Consider the following 26,508-nt stretch of genomic DNA (forward strand, 5'->3'; position numbering starts at 1 on the left):
CAGTGAAGACCTCATGATTTAGCCAAGTGGATCTCCTTCTTTCTTCTAGGTTTTCTGCTTGGTAGGGGAAATTTATGCTTGTGTCCTATTTTGTGTCTTTCAGGAAACAGTAACTTGCCTGAGGTCTTTTTACCTTGTAGTTTTTATTTGGGTGTAGTCTTGTATACAAAGTTGCTTAGCTATTTCAGTCTGTTTTCTTAAATATAGTTCCTTTATGTCTTCCTGTTCTTCCTCTTCCCTTCCTGAAACAGGTGAACTCAGTAATTCCAAGATTTTTGTTAATGTAATTGCCTTCTACAATCTCAGTCAGTTCCCTGATGTTTGTAAAAATTTAATCTCAAAAAGCACCCCCTTCCTTTAGTGACTTTTTCTATCACCTGTATAAAAAAAAAATCAGCCGTACATTTCAGGAATTTACTGATTGTAGTACAGGAGCTACAGGTGACTTAGCTAATTAAAAACTGGCAACTTAAACCTGAAAAATTATCTTTTTATGTTGCACGATCTGTGGAAAACACTAGTACAAAATCTCTAAGGGCAAGTTTGTATGTATTTTTAGCGCAACCCCAAATGCGTATTTGATTACAAGATAGCTTAGCATCCCGACTGCTGGTGGTAAAGGCTGCCTGCGTCTGCACGTAGTGTCACAGGTTTCTGAGACAAGAGAGGAGAGTACAGGGCAGAGCTTTAGATTGCACTAACCCCTTCCACAAGTTCAGCTACTTAACCTGCCTGGTGGCTGAGCCAGCCTCAGCAATAGCCAGGTCTGCCTGGCCAAGTCCTTTGCGTCATAGCCTGTAATGTCTTGCCATGATATCATGCGGCTGACATTGGGCAGACAAGGTCTCTATGCACCTTCCTACAAGGGCTTGACATCTGTTGCAGCGAGTCAGCCCGAGATGCAAAAGAATTACAGATGTTTGTCAGGAATGCAGACTTGTGGATCTGGGAGTATTGGCAGATCTGTGCTTTACAGGAAAGCATACTCCTAACCACAGGTAATCAACAACTTGCTAGTAGCAGGAAGCCAGTAGCAGTAGTTCTATAAAGAAGTCTATTGCAATATGCTGTGTAAAAATGCTAAGCATGGAGTATAGAGGATACAAGCTGATACAACATTTTAAATATTGTATTTTAGGTAAGCTTTCTTTGTGTAGACTTTTCACCATCAAGATGAAAGACAAGAAAATAAGTTGTTTGATTTATAGTTTTGTTTTGCATTAAAAGATTATGCTACATTGCCTTGTTTGCATGGCAGATAGGTAATAGGGTTATTTTTAACAATGCTGATAAATAGCTGGTGAGTGGTGACTGGCTGTTCCTGGGATGCTCTCTCTCACTTTTTGTATTGTCCCTTCTGTAAAGCATTAAAGCCTTGCGTATGTTTGCGCTATATGTAAGGCTAAGGTGGCAAACAGCCACACGAACTTGAAGGCCAACTTGCGTGTAGGTACAGGCTTTAGACGAGCAGTGGGGTGTGCCAGCAGAGGAAGCTTTGGTCTGTATTGCCCTTGGGTGCAATGTAGTAGCGTCTTACAGACAAGCCTGAATTGCCCCAGATTACCTTTCTAAAAAACAGTGGAAATGCAGCCACAAAATCACCTGGGATCTGGAGGTGGCCTGAGATTGACCTTCCTTGTGTGACCACAGGGCTGAGCTCAGAGGGGTCCTGGAGACAGCAGCAGAGGTGGTAGGGAGCATGATGTGTATGAGCCTATTCCCCTCAAGAGCTCACTCTGCCAGGACGGACATATCTGCCACAACACCAGCTTGCTCAACAGCGGTCCTGGATGTCCAGGCTTCTTTTAATTTTGACAGATCGAAGATCTACACATCTGTCACTCTGCTTTTGTGTTACATCACAGGTCTTGTCATGTTTGTGCCTTTGCACCTTGTGCTCCTGAAATTTCTAACTCTTTGGAGGTGTGCACTCTGTGGATGGTTTGGTATCAAGTCTTGGTTATATGGAGCTGTGTTGTTCAGATATAATAATGAAAATATTCCTTCTCCATCCATAAGAAAAATTTTGCCATTTTTTATTTAAACGTTGTCCCTGCATAGTGGACTTCTCTGAACTAAGAGAAAATAAAATAACTGTTCCCCACACTGTCTTTGCCATGTATGCACTGGGATACTTGCTGCCTGGGACAACCGCTTCTTTTCTTTACCACAAAGTAAAAATCAACACGGAAATTTTTCAAATTCTGGCATACATCTTCCAGAGATGAAAAAGAGCTGTAGGTTTATTTCTTCTTTGCGTCGTCCAGACACAGCAGCAATTTTCTGACCACAAAAAGGGTGTATTCTGGTATCTACCCAATTTTAGAAAGAACGGCGCTTCTGCCAGTTGTGTCTGTAAAAGTTTCAAACATCTGAGCACCGGAAGAAACTACAGCTGAGAGTCAATGTTGCATGGTAATGCTGGAAATGCTCTTCTGAGTTCAGCGAAAGTGTTTGTCCCTGTTCTGAAAATTCTGAAATGAATTAGCAAAAACTTGCAATATGGGGGAGAAGTGTTTGCATGCATATCTGAAGCTATGATGATGTGCGAATTGGAAAAATGTTAACCTGAAAAAACTTACATCGTGGTTACCATGTGGTATTTCATTATGGTGGCCTTTTTTTCTTCTTTTTCTGTGCTTTGAAGAGAAGTTGGGGGGAAAGAAGCAAATATGTGACAAGCAGCATATGCAAACTGTAAGGTGGAAGTGGTAAATGAATAAGACCACATTTGGAAGAGACAGATGGTGCTTTTCTTGATCATATGGTAGCACTGGCAGTAGAAATGTTTTGGAGTTAGGGAAGTGGGGAGGCCAGACATGTTTCCTAAATGCAGGATGATTTATTTGTAGAACATGCAGAAATGCAGGGAACAAAAACATTAAACAGCCCTTGGAGACGTGCATGAACATGATACATTTATATGTGGTTTACTCTGAACTCCTGGCCATTCACATGGGATCTTTGATTATGTATTCCTGGTTTGGCTGATGACATCTCCCAGCATCTTTTGTCCCCATTGCCAGTTTCTCCTTCTCTGGTACCTGTTTAGCTCTTGCTGTGACGTGCCTTCTTCCAGACCCCATATCAGCCAAAATTGTCTTATCTCTGCCCATGGTTATTTCTATTCTGGTTGTTTGTAGATTAACCTTCAGTCAGCTAGACATTTATTCTTGATTAACAGGTGCAGCCATAGGCCTGATTTGGCAAAAGCCTGGATATTGGTCTAGTTTATGATAATGCTAGAAGGCATTAAGACGTGCTTCATCAGGAGGAATGGTGCAATAAAGGCATATAAAATGCATAAAATCTCATTGTGTACTCAGGAGGAATTTCATATGTATATATACAATGAAAAGGATGATTTCTAAAAATTAGTTGCTGGAGGAAATAACTTTCTGTAACTTTGCGTTTTTATAGTTACTTAGGCAGCAGTTCATGTCTGTTGCTACTGATAATATGTAATCACAAAGACTTTCTGAAGAATAGTGTAGCAAGAGAATAATTAAACCTTTTAATTATCATTTGTGTTGTGTGGTTTCTAGGAAACGTTTTCTATTTTTTATTGTACCTTGAACAGTAAATCTTAAATCCTTTTAACTACTAAGCATCTGAGTATATAAAAGAGAATTTTCATAGCAATATATAGAAGATATATGCTGTGCAAAAAACCTATCTAGAATATGGGAAACAAATGCTTAAATATAGTTTTAGAGTAAAAAAAAAGGACAGTTTGCAAGCAAAACCTGTATGAAAATATAAGAAGGTACTTTTGAAAATCCACTTGTCATCTTTTTTGTCCTGCGAAGTTGATAAAACTAATGGCATTTCACACACTCATGGAAGGAAACAAAGCAGACCTTTCAGTTGACAGGGTGAGAAGAATTTTGCTAAAGCTACAGTAGGAAGTGCAGAATCTACAAGCCTGCCAGGCACAGGAGTTTAAACCAAATCTGTCTGAAAATAGTTTAGTCCTGCTCACAAATACCTTAAATCTTAACAGAGGATTGAATATTCAGTGGTTTTGATTTTCACAGCATTAAAAAAATTGTCCCTTGAGATTCACTGTTTTGTTGACTGAGGGAGAATATATTTGTACTAAATATGAATCATAGGGAGTTTTGAGAGAATTATGAAGGCAAAATGCTTTTGAAAACTTCCTCACATTACAAACATTGCAAAAGATCAGATGCTGATTAAATGCTCCTCTACAGGTCACAATTGTATTCATACAGAAAACCTTTAAAGACTAATTTTGACATCTTTTGCATCATTCTTCCTGGGCACTGCTCTGATACCCTGATGGGACCCGCTCAGCTGTGGAGAGGCACACCACACTAGTATGAACGATGTTGAAGGGCATGGCTGACTGAAAGCAACTTCTCAGTCCCCACAAATTCTTTGCACGGGTGGGTACTGTGATATGAAGTCACACGTCTCCTGTTGAGATGTGATGTGTTTGGAAAAGATCACCTGATGTCGAAGTTTGTGAAGACAGCTCCACACCTCGCTATTAGTGCTGCTTAAACTTATGTTTCTTGTACATTTGTAATTACGTTAAGTTTTATTTTCAGATGGGCATGAGAGCTGTTGGTATGGTCAGATGTCTTCCGAGTCCCTCATTTAAGTGTAGGCTTGTCCTTAACTAAGAGTTAACTTCAGCTGAGCTTCAGCAATTTTAAATAGTAGGGACCCATCCACCTGCGGATTCCCTCAGGGCTGTGGTGATGCTCGTCCCTGTCCCTAACACACCCCAGACCTGTCTCATGACTCAGCCCTGCTCTCAAGGCAATTCAGCATTGTGTTGGCTCAGCCTCACTCCTCAACGGTAAAAAACGCATTTCCCTCTTTCCTAGATTTCCTGCGGCTGGCAGGCCTTCCCTTCATTTTGCAGCCCCAGCTTGAAGTGATTTTATATTCAGCAGTGAATTGGCAGCGCTGTTGGCTGGACGAAGTTGCTGTAATCTTCCTTCCAGTGCCGTGCTGGATGAATGCTGAAAAGTTAATCCGTTTACCTGAACTGGAAATGCTGAGTTTCATTGACCTGCTCCATATTACTTGTAGAGCAGTAAGTTAGAAAGTTATGTTTAAATGCTAGAAAGTAAGCTTAAGAGCTGCTGCTGCTGCATGTAGCGGGCTTTATTCAAACAGAAGTGTGTAATTTTGATCATACTGTGAAACTGTGCGATAGCTGGCCAGGCAGGCATGGATAGCAGCGATGGTGGGGTTCAAGAAGCTTACCCGGATTCACTGCTGAGGCTGTGCCAACTATAATTTTGGTGAGACCTGTAGGAAGAGAGGATTGCATGGGGCAATGAAGTGTCAACTCTCCTCTCTTTATTCCAGGAGTGGGGAATGTTTCAGACAAGAATTTTGCTTTATCAAAGTAAAAATGCCCGGCTCGCTGCACGGTGCCCTGCTGCCCTCAACTCAGGTACTCAAGTTTCTTTGCACTGGAGACTTTTCAGGATATGTTACTTATCAGCTGAAATAATGGAGATTAGCTGACTAAGTCGTACAGATTCAGACTCTTAGTTTGCAGAGGATTGACCTAAAAGATACCTTGAAATGGGTCCTTGGAGCTCTGAAGTTTATTTTTGTTTCTGCACAGCTGGTGTACATGTGTTTCTTTAAGACCACATGTTAAACGTCTTACGAAACACTAGAAAACGCACTGTACATATTGTGGAATTGCTTAGCAAGTCTTAGTATCTTTATTCCTTCTGAAATGAAAAATTATTATTTTACCTAATTGTCATAATAGGTTAGCCCATATTTACTTTTTTCTTTTAATGAAAGACAGTTAAGTAACCTCAAAAAAGATTTTATATTTACTAGACTACAATTTCTATCCTTTCAAGGCTTAGAACAATGAGATTGTGTGTGGTGGAGTTTGGTTTGGTTTGGTTTTCTGGAAGGCCTGGAAGTAGTAACTGAAATCCTGAATCCACTGAAGCCAATGGCAAATTCTTGGGAACCAAATTTCTTGGGACCAAAATTTCTTTCTTTATTCCTGGCCTGTATGATATGCTGCTAATCATCAGCCTTAACTGACTGCAGCAAGTTGGAAAAGCATTTGTAGCGAAAACTTTGGTAGCCACTAGACTACAGAAGCAGACTTATGGTAGGTCATGAAGACTGAAATCCTAAAAGGAATTATAAAAAACAATGAACTGAAGATGAAAACAGTTATTAGCAAAGACTCCTGGCACAGGCTTAGGTAGTGCAGATGTAACTACCTGGGTATTTCCCAGCAGTGCACCCATTATCTTTACAATAAAAACTTAAACTAAGTTTTGATTGAAGCTCTTGCATTGTGAAATTGATCCATGCAGCTTCTACTCTATGAATAAAGAAATTTTTTTTGTGTGCTTCAAAATGTTTAAGGTGAGATTTGCCCTGCTTCTGAAGCTGTTCATTAGCTATTTCTTGTGATAGATTAACCAGTCAGTTTTGATACCTCAGAGATAAGACCTCAGAGGCATAGGGAGGTCTTTCCCAGAAAAATGTATTTCTTTAAATGCAGAACTGTGTGGGTCGGTAATGCTAAATTAAGCGGTCCATGATCTGCTGCAAGTCTCAGTCTTCTACTATATGACCTTCTGAGCCCGTGAACTAAGCAAACTACTAGGTTTCCTGACATCCTTAAGAGAAAAAAAATGCATTAACAGTGAATAACTATGAAGGTAAGTCAAGTTCTGTGTTGTGTTTAAGGTGAGCCTCTTCATTTTGCAAATGCAGTAAATGTTATGCCCCCTCCATAATTCCACTCATTTTAACTACTTCTCTGATAATGCTGGTCAAATTCTGTGATTGACATAAATTAATACATAATTGACATAAATCATAAATTAAAATGTGCATTTCAGTTTCTTGTAGTTAAACATAAGCCAAATGTTGCAGAAAGGCTGGTTTTGGAGAAATCAGGAATAGTTTGGAATAATTCACGTCAAGAGCTGTCTTTCGCTAATTAAGCAGCTTGATTGCTGTTGCTCTGATATGTTGCACACCAGCTTACACATCAGTGCTTGAAAGGCTTCCCCATAGCATCGTTGGCTTTTGCTTCACTGCTCATTAAGGCACTATTTCTGGGGGAGCTCAGTCACAGACTCCTAAAGCCCCCAGACATTGTGGAAAGGGGGCTCTCTTTGTCTTCCCTTTCAGTGAATGCCAATCTTGCACAGCTATTGCAATCAACTTCCAGCTGACAGACCAGGGGCCAGATTTGCTCATTGATCTCAGCTGTTTTGCACTGCTCCAGAGGTCCCCTGATGGTTTGCTAACTATACGCTTTTCTTAGTTGGGGTACACACACCATCTGCTTTGATATAGCAGTGAATATGCACATAGAAATATATGCATAAGGCTATTACTGCATATCTTCAAACCATGGAAATACTGTATGTGACATTTCTAATCATATATAAAATTAGGAATGTTTACAGAATATTAAAAAATGAAAGACAGATAAAAAAATTGCAGGGATGATGCAGTTATGCTCAAATCAAGGATCATAAACTATAGTAAACCTTAAATTCAGAGTTATACCCACCCTTGAAAGTAATCTGAACATTTAAACAGAAGCAGTCTTTGGTAATGGCCTGAAATGACAATGGGGGGAAAAAGTCCTTAAAAATAAATTTAAATTCACCTGGGATTGCAAATGCTTTAAGTGCAATGAAAAGTGTAGCACAGAATAAGAGTAGGACTGACTTAGCAGTTGTTTGTGTGCTTAACTGTGCAAGTGTTACCTGGTATGTCTGGATTTCTTTTAAGTATAACCATATAGTATAGCCTATATATATTTACAATCTTAAGTTTAACTCTGAATTGATTCTACTTCTGATCTGTTCTCTTTTGCCAAGTTTGTAAAATATCTATTAACAAATCATATAAGATCTCAGACAGGGAGTGTGAAGCTTTAGTACAAAGTTAGGGCTGGAAGATGAAGGTCATCCCAGTGTCTTTTTGTAATTTGTGAGCGAATTATTACAGCTGTGTGGCCAAATTTGCAGAAAGAATTGAGCCCTCAGAAGCTTCTGCCATTTCTTTGCATCCCAAGGCAATCATTTATGAGCCAACTATCGTAATCAAATAGACAAAAAGCATATAGGATACACTAACAGCTTTCCCAGTACTTCGTTATTTTTTTTCTTTTGTTACTTTTAAATTTCACAGACTTTTTTAATGTTTGAAGAATATATATAGGAAATCTGCATGAACAGAGTAAAATTTGGTCAGTGTAGCTTGCACACAAGGCTTTCAGAAAGGAGGAGAGTATTTTCAGATTTAGCCTGCAGGTTTATTTTACAAAAGAGATTAAATTTCTAGAAAATCCCTTCCATGAAACTCTGCAAAAACTGTTCAGTGGAATCAAATAAAATATTTTTGTTTGGGGGGTGGGGGTGGAGAAACAAAACCCCAGACTATTTTACTGGGTGTATTTGACATCCCCTGTGTAAACTGATCTGGTTCTGATCATGGTCATGAAATGTGAGGTCTGATTGCAACAGTTCTTGACCCAGACACAAACAAACAGTTCTTCTCGCTTTAATTTAATTTTGGTCTATGGTTGGAGCACCACCTCCACTAGGGAATATAACTCCTGGCTTGTTACAAACATGCAAAGTAAAACAGCATGACTGCAGAGCCACCAAAGGCATGGACCATGCTGCATCTTTGACTGCCTTTGTCCTTATCCCCTTAAATCTACAATAGACAGGGCCAGTAGTTGGTTACTTACTGTTATTCTCAGTCTCACCAAACTGTATAGTGTAGGTCTTAAAGTAAACTCAAGATTTTGGGGAATTACAGTCTTATAAAGTGAATTATTTAAGCTGATTGGACATGAGCATACATAAAAGTTCCCTCATGTGAAAAAGGAAACAGCAGCATCCGAAGAGCGAAAACTGTTGCACATCCATGTCAAGCACCATAAATCGCTGGTGGAATATGATAGTCGAGACCTGCTCCTGCTTCCATCCTGTCCTGTGCAAGGGGTAGTTTTCCCCTTACTTCTCTGAGAGCCAAGTTTGTCCCCAAGGAGAATCTGAGCAGTCATCACATGTCTTAGCTGCTCCAGACTTGGCCCTTACGCAATGATTTAAGCCAGAAATTGTTGATACCATTTTCCTCCCTTGCCTGTTTCTCATCTTGAGCTTTATGTTTGATTCCCCAATACCCCTATGTCCTGAAGTGTATTCCTCAGACTTGTTTTGTGCACAGGCATTAGCTCATGAAAGTCCGAGCTTATTTTTCCTGAGTTTGTATTGGGTTTTATACCTAGAAACCTGAGAATCTGGCAGCTGCCTGGAGCTGGACAAATGTCATTTTGGGGTCTTTTCTGGGCCCCTGAATCATTTTCCTTTTCTAATTTTGCAGTCTTTTCTGGCCACTTGGGCATCAGGTCCAGACACTTACAGCTGTTTTCAGCATCTCTGCCTGGTCAGCCTCTCCTGTGCCACGCAGCCCCTCTCATGCCTGCAAGCTTTGTCTGCCACGGAGAAAATCATTAAGAAGCTCTTCTGTGATTATTTTAACCTCTCTCCTCTTGCACCACCTGAATTCAGGTTTGAACTAGAGAGTTGTCCCATCGTCATCCCCCGTGGGAGGAGAGGTCTGTTCATGACCCCAGAGTGGCAGGATCTGGGCTCCACAGCCCACCCAAAGGCACAGCCAGGGCAGCAGTGTCCCCCCACTCCCCACCGTGGGCAGGCTGGGCTTTTCCTCCTAGGAGATGCCGTGATTCCTCCTCTCTCTCCGTCACGTAAGTGGTTCAAAAGAGTAAGAAAATGCTCAACATAATCTTACAGCTGCTAGAAACTGTGTGTCTAGAAGGCCAGAGCCATATTTCTAACTAGCCCGCTGCCAGAATATCTGCTCTAGTAGTTTTGTCTCTCATGCTGGGCTGTCCTTCCTTCCCCACCTCAGTGCTCTCACCTTTCCTTCTCTGCTGCTTTCTTTTGCAGCCTGTAAAAATTCATACACGTTTAAGCTGGTGGTTGCCCTGCAGAGGTCACACCACCTGTATAGTTCAAATGCAGGCGTTTGTGGGGTTTGACTTTTGCTGGTTGTCACTTTTGCGGTTGTGTAATGAAAAATATAGCCCAAGTCTTCCTCTTGCACTATGGCAATTTGAGAAGATAAGCTTGCTATTTGATTCAAAGTTTATCAAAAGTAAGAGGAAAAAATGTAACAGACTCGGTGAGTGATTTGAGGAAATTGCCATTGGGATTTGTTTGTATCTGGCAAAACCCCAGGTTTCTATCTGCAGTTGTTTATTCTGTGCTATATGCTCTTACTAAATAGCAATCTATTCCTAGGCTAAGTCCCTTACAGGAATTGCGATAGCGCAAACAAGGAGCAAAACGCATTTCAAGTGTTGGTGTTTTGGCAATCAGGGTTAGTTTGTAGTCTGAGTTTTCCATGTTGGGGAATACCTAAGGTGGAAACGAGAGGTTTGAATTCCATCCTGCCAGTGAGAAGGTGCTGGCACCTCTCTGTCTCTCCCGCTGGGCCCCTCTGGCATCTGGCATGGCCTTTACAGCTGCGGGTGGCTGCTTATCCTCCTCGCAGGCTCCCACTGCTCTTGGTAAGGGCTAATCAAGTGATTTCTCAGCAGCTCTTTGGGACCACCACAAGGAAGGACTTTGCAGAAGAAAACCAGCATCTTGGAACTGTGTAAGGTAGAGGTAGACTACTGCATTTTGAGCCGCCTGGTGCTCTTTCCAGATTTCAGAGACCCTACTCACTCCCACTTCCTAACAGAAGTCTTTCTATTCCAAACCATCCTTTGATAAGTTTTGAATTGCTTTCCAGCGGTAGCTGGTCATCTACACATTTCCCATCCTCCAGCTTTCTTAAATGTTTGGAGTGAGACCTTGCTATAAAGTGATTATCTTCAAAAGTTCCTCAGAGCAGAATTACTTATCTTTAGTCTCGCTGAGATCTAGGTTATAATTATTGAAAACGGTTGCAAACCTGTCATGTCACAACAGAGCTGCACAACAGTTTTACCTTGGGGTAAGATTGCTATTTCCTGAGTGGTGTTAGGAGATTTTATACTAGCTCTAGGCTTAAAAATTATCTTTTTTGCTTATTTTATTGTGAAGCACTTTCAGTCTACTCTTCTTTTTTTTTTCATCCCCAGAAGACCATTCACAGTTCAGAGCCAAGTTACCAAGGGAATATCTCCTTTCACATTAATATGAAGAGAGCTAAATGATAGGAATGCTTCCAATAGCTGGCAAAACTTCTTTTAAACTAAAAAACCCAAACGCACATGAAGATCCATGTTTTTGTACGGCACTGTCCTGTAAGCCTCCTTTATTTCATACCCTGAGATCCTGGCATTCGGTTGTTTGGACAGGATTGTCCTGCTCTGTAATGGGTTCCAGCTGCTGTCTTGGCACCGTTGTTCAGGAGGTGTCACTTGGTTCCTATCTAGGTCTCTCTTGTGCCAAGACGCCTTGCAGGAGAGCAGGCTATCCATTGCGTCTCTTGGCAATGAGATCTTTCTTTTAGCAATACAAGATTGTGATGATTTACATAAATGGAAAGAAACTGCAGTTTTGAAGGAACCAAACTCTATTGTGTGAGGTTTCTTCTACAGAAGGAGCAAAATATTGTGCAATGAGCATTCTTTTATTGTTTTTTCCATAAGAAAAGAGAAACAAATTATGCAGCCTTTTTTTTTGCAGCTGTGCTGGGCACAAATTGAACTGCAAGCTGAGTCTTGAATTCCTGAGAACTTCAGACCACAGCTGTCCTCCTCAGAACAAGTCACTGTAGATGCACCCTGACAGTTTTGTGCCGAGAACATTGTATTTGCGTGCACACCTCAGTTTGCCATATGTTCCCAATGTAATAGCAAGCAATTAAAACAACATCCTTGCCACAACATTCATGCAGTGATGCATTGCTTTGGAAAGAAATTCCTATGCTATTACCCAACATATGTCAAAAAGGTAAAAAACATTATTTGAAAGGGAAATAGTTTGGGGGTTGTTTGGTTGTTTAATTTTCTCTCTCCTTGCACTGATATTTTAATGTTAAATGCTGAACTTGGTTATGGAGGATTGTTTGTTTTAACAGTATCACAGGGTTTATATTAAGGTAACTTCTAAGTTAATTACAGTAAACTCTGCATCTTCTAGTGAGGCATTCTTAAATGTAGAATTAACTGTAATAAAATAGTAGGTTTCTTTTGTAAAATGGAAGATTATCTTTTCCCTGTCAGCCAATACAGCATGTGTCAAAGGATGATCAGCTCAGCATTTGTGAAAGCTGAGAAGAAAGAGCATTCACAGTTGTTGTTCCATTACCTCTGTCATTTTTTCGTGAACAAAGAGGCATTTTGCTTTTTTTTGAGGTTGGAATTGAGACTCACTGGTCACAGGGGAGAATGGGGCTTCGTACGGAGAGAGGTGGTTATTCACACATCACGAGAACCCACCAGAAAAATGGAAACAGTGCCATGCAAGGTTTGTCACACTCGTCTGCTGGGCCTGCTGAAAGTCGGTGCAACGTCTGTTGCCCTGTGGATTTGGGGAAACCTGAGGTCAGCACAGATCCCGCGTGTTGGTTTAACGTCTAGGCACCATTAGCATAGATGGCTGCTCAAAGCAAACAGGCAAGCTGGGAACAACTACTGGTGTCTCCTCATATTAGACGTGCTGTTGGTGCTCACGTACGGTAGGCAAGGCTCTGGTCGAGTCCTGTCGTGATGGGTGTGGGTCAGATGGAGGTGGGTCGCTCCTGCCTGGCCTGACAAGCATACTCCATCATCCCTCATCGGAGGTGTGGGAAGAGTGGCTCTCCTACTTGCTCAGCAAGATAGTGCCAGTTGGGGGAGGCTTCGGAGACTGACCTCTTTAGCCTCTGCGCAGCAGGTCGCATTCAAGCAGTAATTAGCAATGGGGTGGAACTAACGCGGGCAACACAGGAACAATGCCGTGGCCCAGGTACTGAAAAAAAAGCTACTACCCTTTTAGATTAAATCAGTGTCTGCGAAAAGTTACTGACTGGTCTCTTCCTCCCTTGCCTTTTCTGCTTCGTCCCTTCCACCCCCATTCAAATATTTCTAGGCTGAGTTTCAGCAAAGGCTGCAAATAAAAGCATTTTTCTCTGATGCAGACACAACTGATTATGGGTATGCGATGATAGTTAATTATATTTCTGTAGTGGAAGTGAAACATTCAGCTCCGTTATCAGCTTTGTTGTCAGTCTTATGATTGTTACGGGATAGTATTTCTGTACTATTAGCAGCACTGTATATGCAATTGAAAACTAGATGCATTAAATTATGGCCGAACACCAGCAGTCCAAAGGTTAATTTGGTTGTACAAGTACAATCCCAGAGTTATGTATGAACACATGCTCTACATATTTATTAATGAGTAAGGTCAGACTGGCATGAGCTGTGTTATATTTCCTGAGTATTCTTCAAGAGTTTACATATGATCTTCAGTACAGATAATGCAGAGATCTGTTTTCAGGAAACGCCTATTTAACCATAAAGAAAATAGTAGGATGCAAATTGTTAGCTGTAAGGTTGACTGTTTTTCAGTTAATGTCGGAGTTGAGTGTCATCTGAAAGGGTGCCAGTAACTTGTGGTTGGCATCATCCTTGGGGCTGCATGCGTTTGGGAAAGGCACAAAGAAGGAAACCCATGAACCTGAAAGCATTTGCAAGTTGTAGTCAGCTAGGCTGTTGCAAGGGAGTGCTTCAGGGAACCTGGTCTGTACGTTTTTATTTCAGTGCAACTGGCTACAGCTTGAGAAAAGGCTCTTTCACAGCACCCACTTTTCTGAAATTCTGCTGCTTGGATCATCTTTCTCTTTGTGCCAAAGGATCTGGGCAGCTAACGCAGGGTGAAGTGAAGCTCCTCTGTTGTATTTCTTCTACTTATTTAGGGCATTTTCCTCTGATCACTTGCTGTAGGATAACCTTACTGGATGAAAGCGTAACCTTGCTGGGTAAAAGAATCCAGCCTCACATTTCTCTTTGTGTAGTTTCAGACTTTCTTCATCATACCTGATTTACTATGTTACTACATTATTATAGCTTGGCATACTTAAATCTAGTTTATTGTTCACACAGTTCATTCAGTCTAGATGTCTCACAGCGGGCTTAAAATTTGGTGGGTTTATTTAGCATCCGTGTTATGGCAGAATCCAGGTGCCCTGACAGTTAGTTTTGATGAGCTAACACAGAAACTCATCAAAGTGAAGATGAGTGATACTCTTTCTGCCTAGGAGTAGTAGCTTGGTGAATTAAAGCTACACAGATTTTATAAGCGGTGGCCCTGCTCCAGCATTGAGTCCAGATGCAAGGTGGGTGCCCAAGTAGTAAAATTAAACTTGTTTGCCGAGCCAGTTCTCCTTCTTGAAAGTGTCTGTCCTCAAGTGCTTGAACTGCAAATGCTTCAGGGGAATATTGGCTTTCAGATACCTGTGCTCTACAAACTTTCTAATATAAGCTGAAATACTAATGAAAAAAAAAATTTAATCAGACATGTTCTAGAATATCCGAAGAATATTTTTTAATAAATCTAGACTTCTCTTTCTTGAGAGAAAAGGGTCGGCTGGTGGTTATCACTGAGACTGGCTTCCTGTGTTGCAGGGGGACGCTTGCCCCACTGTTCCATCTGTACATCGGGTAGGTTATGGATTGCTATGGGATTTAGTGGAGCCTAAGGCTGACATTTTCACCCAAGCTTTTCTTCATTTTTAACACTTTGAGATGCTTAACATCAGTGTGTCATCTTGTAAGAGGGAGAACTTACGTGTTGCAAATGTTGGCAAACATAATTTTGAAAACCCTTTGAAAGGGTGTGAATATACTCATTATAAACTGCATCTCCGTGTCATCTTTTCTGAGCAGAGAGCGCTGGCAGCACTGGTGCTTTGTGATACAAGCCTGCTCAGATGGGTGTGAGAAACGTGGAGGGGAGAAAGCTGCTGGTCAGGCAGCTTTCTGCTGGGGCAGGGGAAGAGCAAATTTAATTTGGAAGAGGAGGCAGCAGCTAGAAAGCAAGTGGTTCCATATACTATCTCTGTCGTTATTGCCAGTTCAACTTAATTCAATTCTGATAATGTCGACAGATCTCTCTGTACAACATCTTTCGGCCGTATGGAGCTAGTCTGGCAGCTCCCCCAACCCAAATGGGCGTCTGGCACTATCTATCATCTTGTTCATGAGGCTCAGACAGTGTTTTATCCAGAATCATGTAGAAGCCTCGGCGTATACGCTACCCGAAAGTAGATCTTGCAAGTCTGCAGTGACCCCACTTGTACCATGGTTCTATGCTGGCCTTTAGCTGTGTCATCATGGAGAATTTTGGCCCATGCCAAGCTCTTCCCAACAATTTGAGGTATATAGACATCAGAGAACAGCATCACTTCTTCAGTGCAGCTGCTCCTGCTTTTCTGTGTTCCTGTTAAGGGGGGAATAAAATATGGCTGTAGAAAAGCACTGTTGAAATTGTCCATTCCTTTGCTCATCTCTGTCAGCAAATAGATCATTTGTCAAGGGAAGAGGAGAGTCTCAATTCTGCTCTACTAGCTGACAAGTTCAAATCTAGACAAAAAGATTGAAAAATCTTCTGTGCAAACAAAAGGCTGCGTATGATTTAAAGAATTACTTGCCTGTTGGGAGGAATGTTCAAACATTTTAGATTGAGACAAAGCTTCAGGGTTTTTGCCTGCTTTAAAAGTTTTATATTCTTCCAAAATAACCTTTTTTTCTGATGCACTTAGTATGTACCAAGCTATTTCTAAAAGACATGCTGGGTCTATGTCACCCTATTCTCTTCATATGTGATCCAAAAATGTTCATACTTCTAAATTTGTGAAATCATATTAATTTCCATGACAACCGACTAACGTTGCAAACAAAGGATTAATTGTTTTGTTGTGGTATGAAGCAGAAGGGGAATTTAGATCATGTGAGGAAAAAGTGAAGTGGCTGTACAAATGCAAACATACTGTAATTGCAAAAGGAATATAGCAAAGGAAGAGCTAAATATGTTTTTCTTTAACTAAATCTTCAAATTAGTCAAGCTTGTTTTAGTGTTAAAAGTCGCTTTCTGGGGAAAGATGTACAAGAATATCAGTTAATTCCTTGTGCAAGGCTGAAGAGCTTATCTCACTCACTGGTCAAGCATCCAAACTGCAACTGGCCAAACATCTGCAGGCAGAGTACGGCAGCTGGAGAAACCCAGACATCTTGTGCTGGGCCTTTAGCAAAAGCCAGCAAGAAGGAAAAAACTGGCAGTTCCCTCCAGAAAGATCAGCATGCTCCTATTTGTTAACATACAGTGCCTTCTTGTGGGCAAAAGATCTTACTACTGGATGGAAACCTTGGCAGGGCTGCTGCTTCCCCTTCCTTCCCCTTTTTAACTCAAGACAACTCGGGGAAGAAACCCAAGGAATGTAGAACATGTGGGTTTAGATATAGAAATTGCAAACGCATGTGGAGCCATCCAGTTTGCCGTACACCACAACTTTCCATTAATGGAAGCTCTTTTGAAGTCTATAGAAATGAGATGAACGTAGGGTTTGACTTTCACAGCGCTAAGAAACATTTTTCCTTTTTGATTGAATTTTGTTCAAGAAAAAGATGCAGTCTCACACAGAAATAGATGTAGCAATAACTTGTCAGGCATTTTCTCATCACCTTCCCTCTTTGCGAGAAGGTTTTTCTCTTTCTTTCAAATTCAGACACACACGCGTGCATGCACACGGATGCCAGATACTCGGGCACATACGCATACAGGGCTGGGTGGATGGTAATCATCTTTTGTTGTTTCTGATTTCCCTTTTCTGCTCAGGGAATTACCTGGCTGTGCAGGGTACTGCATACACCTTTAGCAAGCTGAGGTCCCAGCCCTGCCTGCAGCTCCTGTCCTCGCCTGCGTGTCCCATCCCTCTACCTCCCCACTTCTCAGCCCCAAGGATTCTCCAGGCGGGTGTATTTACAAGTCTCTCTTCTCTCCACAGCCAGTGCGTGTAAACTTGGGTATTTCAGATACCGTAATAACGCTATTAAACCCAACGCAGAGTGCCAGATCTGATAAGCAAGGAGGCTGGCCATAGGCGTAGGTGCGTGCTGCAGTGGATGCTGACTGCGGAGCCGAGGGGGGGCTCATTTCTAAGTGAAAGGAAGGAACCCCGAACGAGAGGCTGTATCGCTACTTTTCATGTAATTGCCGCATTCTTTTTGTAAAATGTTTATAGTAAATACAATAGCTGGATACTTCCCCTTCGGCAGATTTTGAATGTTTGCGAGACTAAACTGCAAATGTGTTTATTGCTGAGATGAGGCTTACATTTGAAACTGGTTCCTGAATTTGCAGCTTCTTTCATGCAGCCAGTATCAGTCCAAGTGTGGTGGAGTTGAGTCTAGTGAAGGCCTCTTCCTGTCATAAATAAGATTACTTTCATTTCACTTGTGGAGTGTGTTATTCCTCAGAGTAATGAATTTCCTCTGTGCCTTTGAGCACATAAACATGGTTTTCATTAGGTTTCTATTAAAAAAAAAAAAGTGCAGAGTAAAATTAATAAGAAGACTATTAACTCCATAAATGCAGATGTGTTTTCACTGTATAACTGTGTTGGAAGTAAACAGCTTCTTCGCTGAAGACTGCAAATTGCAGAAAATGAAAGAATTCTGCAGACCTGGATTCTGCTATCGGAGAACAAAGTAGGTGGAAAATCTGACTTCACAAACTAGTTTTTTAGGAGGAAAAATAGATTATCAGATTAAATGTAGACAGACAAATAGCCTCAGAATTTCTACTTAATATGTAACGTATGCGATAATAATAGTTTTAAACCATATATTTAGAATTAGAATTACAGCTAAGAGTTTGAACATTCCTTTTTTTTTTTTTTTGTCCTTTCCCAGATACGTCCCTGAAGTTGCAGAATAAGGAATAGCGACATTTGCAAATATTTCGCTGATAGATCCTGTAACTCATAAAATTTTCATGTACCATTTGTATTTGCGGCTTGAGATCTCTGTCAAGTGGTGAATCCCTACAGCATCACTGTGGTTTTCTTTTTTTCATGGCTACCAGCATTTTAAACAGAAACCCCAAAATCACCATGCATGCGAAGTCAGGCATTTGCAGAAATGCAGACCCTTAAACTGCTGATGTCTCTTTCCGCTCTCCCCATCGAAAGTATATCATAAAATGATAGAAATTAGCAGTTAGAATACACACTCTTTACACTCCTCTAATTTAATATTTTATTGAAGAAAACTGAGGTCACTTTCTTGCTACTCAAATCTTATGCAGTACTTTTAACTTTCTCAAAATGAAGTTGCTAGACTTCAGCAAAAATTCAGTGCCAAAAACTACAGCTTGGCAACTAATTAAATTTCAAAACATTACCAGCCTGCTCTGTGTAATTTTATATTGTCCTGTAGAGTATTTTAAGCCTTGTTTTCCCACAAAATAAAAATTCTGAAATTTTTTATACGTAGCTCCCAATTTCATTTTGCTTAGGTAAACAATGTGAACAGCAACAAGGTATCACATAATAGCTGTTACTCTTGATGCTAATAAAAATATGTAGTCTACCAAGACTTTTTGCTTGAACACAGAAATATAAATGTTCCTTTCATATATCAAATCACTGTTTTTAAAATAAATTGTCGTATTTTTAATTTTTCTTCTCAGTATTTATTTCCTAGTAAATCTGTAAGGAAAACTCTGCCAGTTTTACCTGAGAGCCATTTTTAGTCTCATGCTGAACCTTATAATTATTGTTCCTTGTTACCATGCAAGTTTTGCAGTGCTGTTACTGTAACAGTGCAGATGTTTTTTATTTAAAATGGTAAGGATAAAGTTGTTTAAAGAGCCAGTCTCGGTTATGGGTGAACATCGCTGGTTGAAACCTCAACAACAGAGAAAGAGAAATCTTAAATACCAGCTCCCATTTCCCTTAGCTTTTGGGCAGGAAATTGTTTTTGGATATTTTTATTTATTTATTTTTGAGGGTAAACATAGAAGGCCCTACACATTAAAAATTCTGTATGGTTGTTTAATATTTGCTCAGTAGTGCTATTCCCCAATCAAGCCCCTGCAAGCTGTAAATCACAGTCGCTATGTCACTGTTTTGATTGGAAGCAAGAGCTGTACCATGGCAAATCTCTAGGGACAGCAAACTTCTGCAGCTGTGGAAAGCTGGAACTATTTGCTATTATTATTAAAGGAATCTGAGATTTTTTTTATAAATGTGAAGTCGTAGTGAAATTCATAACGTGCACAGAGGTGTAGTGTGAAGGTTTTACAGCAAGTGTGGCCTGTAACAATAGTGCTCTGGTAAGAGAGAAACTGAGTTGTTCTAAGTGTCAAAACATCAAATGTGAAATTATAGCCCCTTTCTCACCTCTTCCCTTGTCCACCTTAGGAGAAAATATATGCAAATAATCATAAATTATTTCTAAATGTAAAATACCAGTCAAGCATTTGGGGCTTCAGTAAAATGTCTTCCTGTTGAATGAAAGAGTGGGGTTTCCTTCTAGAAACATCCTGGTAATTTTTACCATAATTTTGTTTTCATGAAGGTGTTTTGAGTGTTTTTTGGGCTTTGACTTCTGAACTACAGCCAGTATAAATGGAGCCTAAGGACAGAAATGTTAACTTCTCCTGAAGTGCAATGTAAATACTTGAGTTAATTTATATGCTGTTTATCACAGAGAGTTCTAGAGCTAGATGATAACTTTCCATTAGAATATTCTCTTAAAGATACTCTAAGTGCTTCCCCAAGATTAAATTGAATGACTGCAGAGGAAATTAATTTTTGACATATGCAAATCCTCCATCCTATATGCATGGGCTTCTTGCAGGATTGATTGTAATATTATTCCCAGATGCCTTAATCATATGTTAGGCCTTGATTAATTAAAGTAATAATGTAGTCATGCTGGGATTTTTCTAACAGTAAATCTGGCATGCTGGTATATTCCATTTGAAAGAGGGGGAAAGTGGAGGAATTTGAAAGATAGCGTGCTTATTGACATGTGGCTTAAACTAGCGGTTATGAATCAAAATTAAATATGGACGTGGAAAAAATAATTCCTGTCAGACTAAAAGATGGCCCGATCATATTTTGACATCTGAAATCAGCCTTTGCATTTACTGCAACAGCATCCTTTACAGTAGCATGTCTCAAATTCCTGGCGATGTACAACTGGTTATAATTATATACTATATGATATATAATATGTAATAGTATATAAGGGTTGTTTGGAGAAGGGCTTTGCCCTTTGATTTCATCTTTTCTTTTCACTTTTGAGGAGAAATGGGTACACAATGAATAAGCAAGCAGAGAAATAAGCTTCATTGTTGTAGTCTTTTTAGTAAGTGAAGAGTTACTCAGCATAAATAGAAGTGCTGGTTTTCTGCAGGGCTGATGCTTCTTGCCGTTGCTGGTTTGGAAGTCCTGTAGCTACAGCCTGCAATATGCCTGGCTTCATTCAGGGTTATTCATAGCTCAACTTTCACAATTATTAAATGAGCCAAATTTACATACCTCCTTATCCAGATACAAATCTATTTTAAAACTGCTGTGAAAAGAAATGCTTTCTAGTAACAAACCCACCTCATTATTCCTAAGCCTTGATAAGAAGCAGTAAAAGGTGGTGGTATGGTTGGTAAACGTGCCTCGAGGGATTGCACGTTGAATGTGACTCTCATTTTTGTTCCCCTGTAAGTCCCTTTACGCTGCCCTGACTAGTTTGAAGTGCCTTTTAATGAGCACAGGTCATACTTTGGGCCTTTTTTTCTTAAACTCTTACAAAAGAGATCTGGCAGAAGGCAAATCAGGTGCATGATAGTTTAAAATGTGCTATAAAAGCATCAGTTGCGTAGTGCACACAGTGCCTCCATGAAGCCATCTTTTTTCCCCCAGCTATGGAAATTTAGAGACGTGCCAATAGACTTGCCCGAGGCCACCCAGTGTGTTAACAGCACAACTGGGATTAGAGCTCAGGAGCTGGTTTCGTGCAACCCCATAGCTAATCCGCTGTTTCACGTGACTGCCTTTGCGTGGAAAGCATTGCAGGCACAAACCCGGATTGCTCCAGCTGAGCGCTGCGGGGTCAAGGAATAAATCCACCCTTCCTGGCTGTCCGTGATCGCAAGCCCTGTTCCACCACCAGATCTGCAGTGTTGGCACACAACTGATCAGAGCATGAAGTGTGGGGTCATCTTCACATAGTCCATCTCGGAGCCTTTCTTGCACTGACGTGTATTTTAGTCCAGCATAGGAAACTCCCTCTGAGATGCGTTGCAGTGTCGCTGGGTGACTGCGGGTAGGCAGGATTTACTGCTGCTCTTTGGGCATTCACAGTCTTCTCCAAACACAAGCGAACTTGCACACATTTACATTTACCACTCCCCATCTTCGTAACAACTGTTAGAGAAACCAGTGACCTAAAAATCTCCTCGATGGCTCTGTTTCAGTGAATGTCAATCAGGAAAAGACTGCTCCCACAACCTTGCTGAGGTGTTACTTAAAAAACAGTTGTTTTTATAGGGTAGCAAAGTGAATGTTGAAGAAAAAAATATCCCAAATCCAGCTCCTGGATCTCCTTGTGTAGCCTCAGCCATGTCTGTGTAGACAGTTATTTTCTCTCACAGTCCTTTTTAAAGCCTGAATTGCTTGGTTTTTCTTTACGTCCTTCCCTTCCAGCTTTGCATGTCACAGTGAAATCTTACAACAGGTTGGACATGCTGGTGGCTTTCCTAAAACATGCCTACGATGTGAAAGTTAAATCCCAAACTTTGTTTGCCATATAGAAATATAACCTGCTGGTCTTTCATTTTGAACTTGCTGTTGTGCTTTGCCAACTAGCATAATGAGTGCTTTATCTCCTTTTTCACTGCAGGATGCTGTGAAATGTTATCAAATGCTACCATTCTAGCAGTGCGGCATATATTTAATAAGACCTGCAAGCTTTTTTGCTATGAAATAATTAAAAGTATTTTGACATTGTTCACTCATGATCTCATATAGCAGCCCAAATACCAGATCATGTCCAAAATTCTTCAACAAAATATTAGTGACCCAAATCAATGTAGATTATTTCATAGTCTTATAAGTCATCCTAAGAATATCTAACAGAAGAAGGCTGATAAAATATCATGTGTTGCAGTACCTAGCCCAGCGCCACTTTTTAATTCAGCCTACCCAGTAATATTATGTGCATATTTTATATTGAATTTATTTGTTCATTTATTTTATATTGAATGTATTTGTTCATTTATTCACCTGCTATTTGGTGGAGGAGTTAAAATAGCAGTTTTTCGTCTCCTGTAATGCCCAGCCTTTTGGGGAGTTATGTATCCCTTAGCGTGGCTGTCACATCATCTTCGCTGCATGCACATTTTGCAAAACCAACAAGAAATTCTCATCTGTCCTATGTGGACAGTGAATATATTTCACCTTAAGTATACAGAAATCTTCTGTATGTCCGATTTGTAGTAAAGCTCTTCAGCTATGCAGCAGAGTTGTTTTTCTCTGTGTTTTTATAAATAATACTAACTTCAGTGCCAAAGTTCTCCAGAGGACATTATTTGCAGGACACAGTTTGGAGAGAGCCCTGTTTTGGTCTTCTGAGTCAGACTGATTGTCTCCTGTAGCCATTTCATCCGTTACCAAGTGGCATCTCTGTAAGGCATAACCATACACAGTGGTGTGGTGTTTCCCTCTGTGGCTGAAAACTAAGTATCTAAGTACGGCTTCTGTTTATGGAAGAGTATAACTATCAGAGTCTCTAATTAAAGGGGAACACAATTACTATTTAGAAGTCTAGGAAGATACTCAAAATCAATTGAAGCTATTTTGGACTTGTTAGACTGCGCAGTTACCTAAGTAAACAGGATTCCCCTTTCTTCTTAGTTACTGCCCTCTATTGTGAACCCCCTGAAAATCTAGCCAAGTTTACCCTTGTGGCTTGTATCATATTTGCATCGAATATAATTTTAAAAGTTAGCATTTTCACTGTGAGCAGTTGTTTTTTTTCTCCTGGTGAATTTGATTATAGGTATATTAGTTCTCAAATGTCAGAAACTATCTTTCTGTGGGGTTGGGTTTTTTTGTTTTAGCTTCTCGTTAAACCTGTGTCATTTCCTTTTCATTTTTCCCCATCTCATTCCCAAAGGAATTAGCAACAAACTCCCTTTGAGAAAAAACATGGCTGGGGAAGAAAAGTACTTTTGATGATTAAGGCCCTTCTGTTCAAACAGTTCCTGCCTACACTATGGAATCCATAGATACTGGAGATATAAAGGAGAGGGGTAGAAGATAACTAAGACCCCTTCAGGCTTGATATGTAATCAAAGAAGTATTGTTTAGGAATGACTTAAGGGGAAGCAGAGTGGCTAACATTTTGGCCCTGATCCAGCTACCGCTGGAATTGATGGCAGAGTTCCCACTGACTTCAGGAGAAGCAAGAGCAGACCTTTTGTCTGGTGAGGACAAGCGTATGAAAACACAACGGGAAAGATGACAACCATGCAAATTGGGAAAGACAACTGCCTACAGATCCCTTATTTAAAGGATGTCTCTGCATGGGTAAGTGAGCTTGACAGGAGAGGCACGTTTCATCTCCAGCTCCTGGGCAGTGCCCAGCTCAGTCAGTGGCACCTTTTGGTGCAGGCAGGATCCCACTGTACAGTTAACTACAATTCCAGGAGTACAGCTCTGCATCTTGCCAGCTGAAGTTGTAAGGGCAACTGAAAATTAACTAACAACATAAGCACAGTTGTACTGTGTAGGCACAAAGACCTAGCTAGCCTGGCAGTGTGTTTTCTGTAGAGGATTAAAGAACAGCAGAACAGGGCATATAAAGCACAGAGCATCCCTTGGTAAACCATCCCAACTTCCCTAAGTCAATAATTTAGAGCTGTTTGGGTATTATCTACATTTCAGAACATTGTGTTTAAAGACGATTAGTGGACCTGTGTGCAAACAGTTGAAGTCTGAACTCCAGTCATAGCATCTCCCGTTATATTTATGTTAAGAGGTCTGCAAGTGTCCTGTAGGGCATCTCTTTCAAGGTCAGCCCCTGAAAAAGGTGCTCTCCATCTCTTTCCTGCTGTCGCTGTCGTGTGACTGATCAGAGGCACATCTCTTGGGGCTAGTGGCTAGTTTCCAGGACATTTGCAGCTTGAGTGTTACAAAGCTGGTGCGGGGCTCTAGCTTCTGGTTGGGATTAGGCCCCTTGGAAAGGTGCAGTTTCCCTAATGAGCAACGACAGCTGTGATTGGCACTCCTTGAAGTGGAAGAGTGCAGGTGCCTTAATCTTGATTAGGAACCAGCACTGGGACAACTGGTAAAATCCACAGAGAGAAAAGTACACGTTTCGGAAAGGCCGAGAAGGAAAATAAATACGCAAGGTACAGAAACCAGGGAAAAAAGGGTAGAACAAAAGAGAGATTTGACAACTGTGCTGGGACCTACAAAAGGGGCCACATCTGTTCTGGCGCAATCCCAAGCTGTGAACAGGTCTGACATTCACAGAAGAAGCTTTCCCCATGCAAAGATTGGAGAGGTGTTTGGTGGAAAGGCTGCAGTGTAAACTAGCTGCACTTTCCCTCGCCTTATGGTCATATGGTTCCCATTTATTGGGTGGAATTGAATAGCTGCAGACTTGCCACTCTCAGAGGAAAGAGATCGTCTTTCTTACTGTAAAAGTCTTGGGGGCTTTTTGCCTTGAATGTATGAGAAGGACACTTTGGCCGTGACTTGTGAAAGCTTGCACAGTGCACAGCAGGAACTGCAAGGTGGTTTTGCTTCAGTGCAAGTGTGAATGAAGGGCATGTGCGGACACAAATAACATTCAGCTGCTGGGGCAGTCTTCACTGAGCAGAAGCAGCCCTGGTGCTCTGACATCCACTCCATACCTTTGGCAAAATAAGGTCAGAAACAGGAAGAAATAAAAGGGCAGTGTGGGAAGAATTCGTTTGCTTAAGGATCCTGGGAATGAAAATAATACTTTTTTCTACTCACCTTCCTCAGGTCCTAGGTGTTGGGAGAAATGAGCCTGGTGCCCACTCAGTGCTGGTGCAGGCAGGGTCAGGGTCCTTTGTGATTCTTTCCTTGTTCATTGCTCTTCCACTCGCCCCATGTCCAAGTCTGGCAGGTTTTGGTCTTTCTCTTTAAACTACAGCTGCTGGGTTCGGGCTATTACCAGAGAAGCAAAATAAGTTGCTACCCCTTGTGGCTGGGGGAGAGAGGCTGAAAATGTGAACTCGAGATGTGCCAAGGCCAATGAAAAGAATTCAAAATTTAAAATTGCTCACAGATTTTTGAACCCTTTTCATGAATTCTAATTCAGAAATAACTGAATAATTCGGACTAATAAAGTTGTGTAGGCAATTCTCCATACCAGCATTAAGCCAAATAAAGCCCTAATGTTATTTACCTAATTACAGAGAGTTTGGAGGAACATGTAGTGAAGTGAAGGATACCATTTAGCTGTAGTTAATGACTGCCTGTTTCAGGGGTAAAATGGAAGGCTTAAAAAAAGTGATATCCTTTGTATCTCAGGTAGAAGTAAGTCTTTTCTCCAAGCTTATTTCTCACTGTGCTAAATAATCCCATCATATTTATGTTCCTCATTAATCAGAACTGTCCGGTTTAGTAAATTATTTTTTTCTTATTCCATTTTTGACAAAGTTACTCTTTAACTGAGCATTTCTCCACAGCACACTACTATTTTTTTAATAAGTGATTACATCATAAGCAAAATATCTTCAAATTTTTTCTTCATCAGGTGTTAAAACAAATAATAATCAAAGAAAATTCTGATTGTATTTAGACTTGAGCAGTTTCTATTGACATTGCTGTGCTTCGGAGGTGTAATGCTCTGTAACAGACAAGGGAACTAATGAACCAGTGGCTGCATCAGTCATGCTGGAGAGAAGAGTCGATGGGGTTTTTGCAGAGTTAAGTCGGACGCATAAGTGCTCAGCGATTAGAGCAAGGAAGGAGCCAGCAATCAGCTGTCTATGGTTGAGACCCACCAGAGAATATACTTGCATTTCATCAACAACCCTTACTCAAGGCTTTTACATAAACTAAACAGTCATGGCTCAGTATGGAAAATTCACGTATAGATTACTAACTGGTTACAAATTAAGAAATAAAAAAAAGCCATGAGCAGGGTACCAAAAATAGCCGCAGACATTCAATGTGAGTGTGCCTCAATTTCTCCAGACATGCTGAAGTGTGATATTGCTGATTGTCTTTGCCACTTCTCTCCCATTTGGACTGCAGAGCAAAGGGTTTACACTGAGTAGCTACTCAATTACTGTCCCAGGGGTGAATGAAACATGAGTGAGGAAGATAATATTAGGAAATTGCACCACTGCTCTCAGATTTCTTTGGCTGTATTTTGACAGCTGAATTAACTTGAGTTATCTGCGCTCAAGTGAACTTCCCCCAGCATAGCACAGCTTACTCGAGAACAGCCATCCTGCAAAATTATAC

The 26,508-nt window shown here is 40.7% G+C and overlaps 1 protein-coding gene across 1 annotated transcript in view; it reads left to right on the forward strand.

The window, feature by feature from the left end:
- SCFD2 (sec1 family domain containing 2) overlaps positions 1-26,508 on the forward strand; it is a 207,072-nt gene that overhangs the window by 129,376 nt on the left and 51,188 nt on the right. The window lies entirely within an intron of this gene.

This window comes from Haliaeetus albicilla, chromosome 1 (genome assembly GCF_947461875.1).
Source record: "Haliaeetus albicilla chromosome 1, bHalAlb1.1, whole genome shotgun sequence".
Lineage (NCBI taxonomy): Eukaryota > Metazoa > Chordata > Aves > Accipitriformes > Accipitridae > Haliaeetus > Haliaeetus albicilla.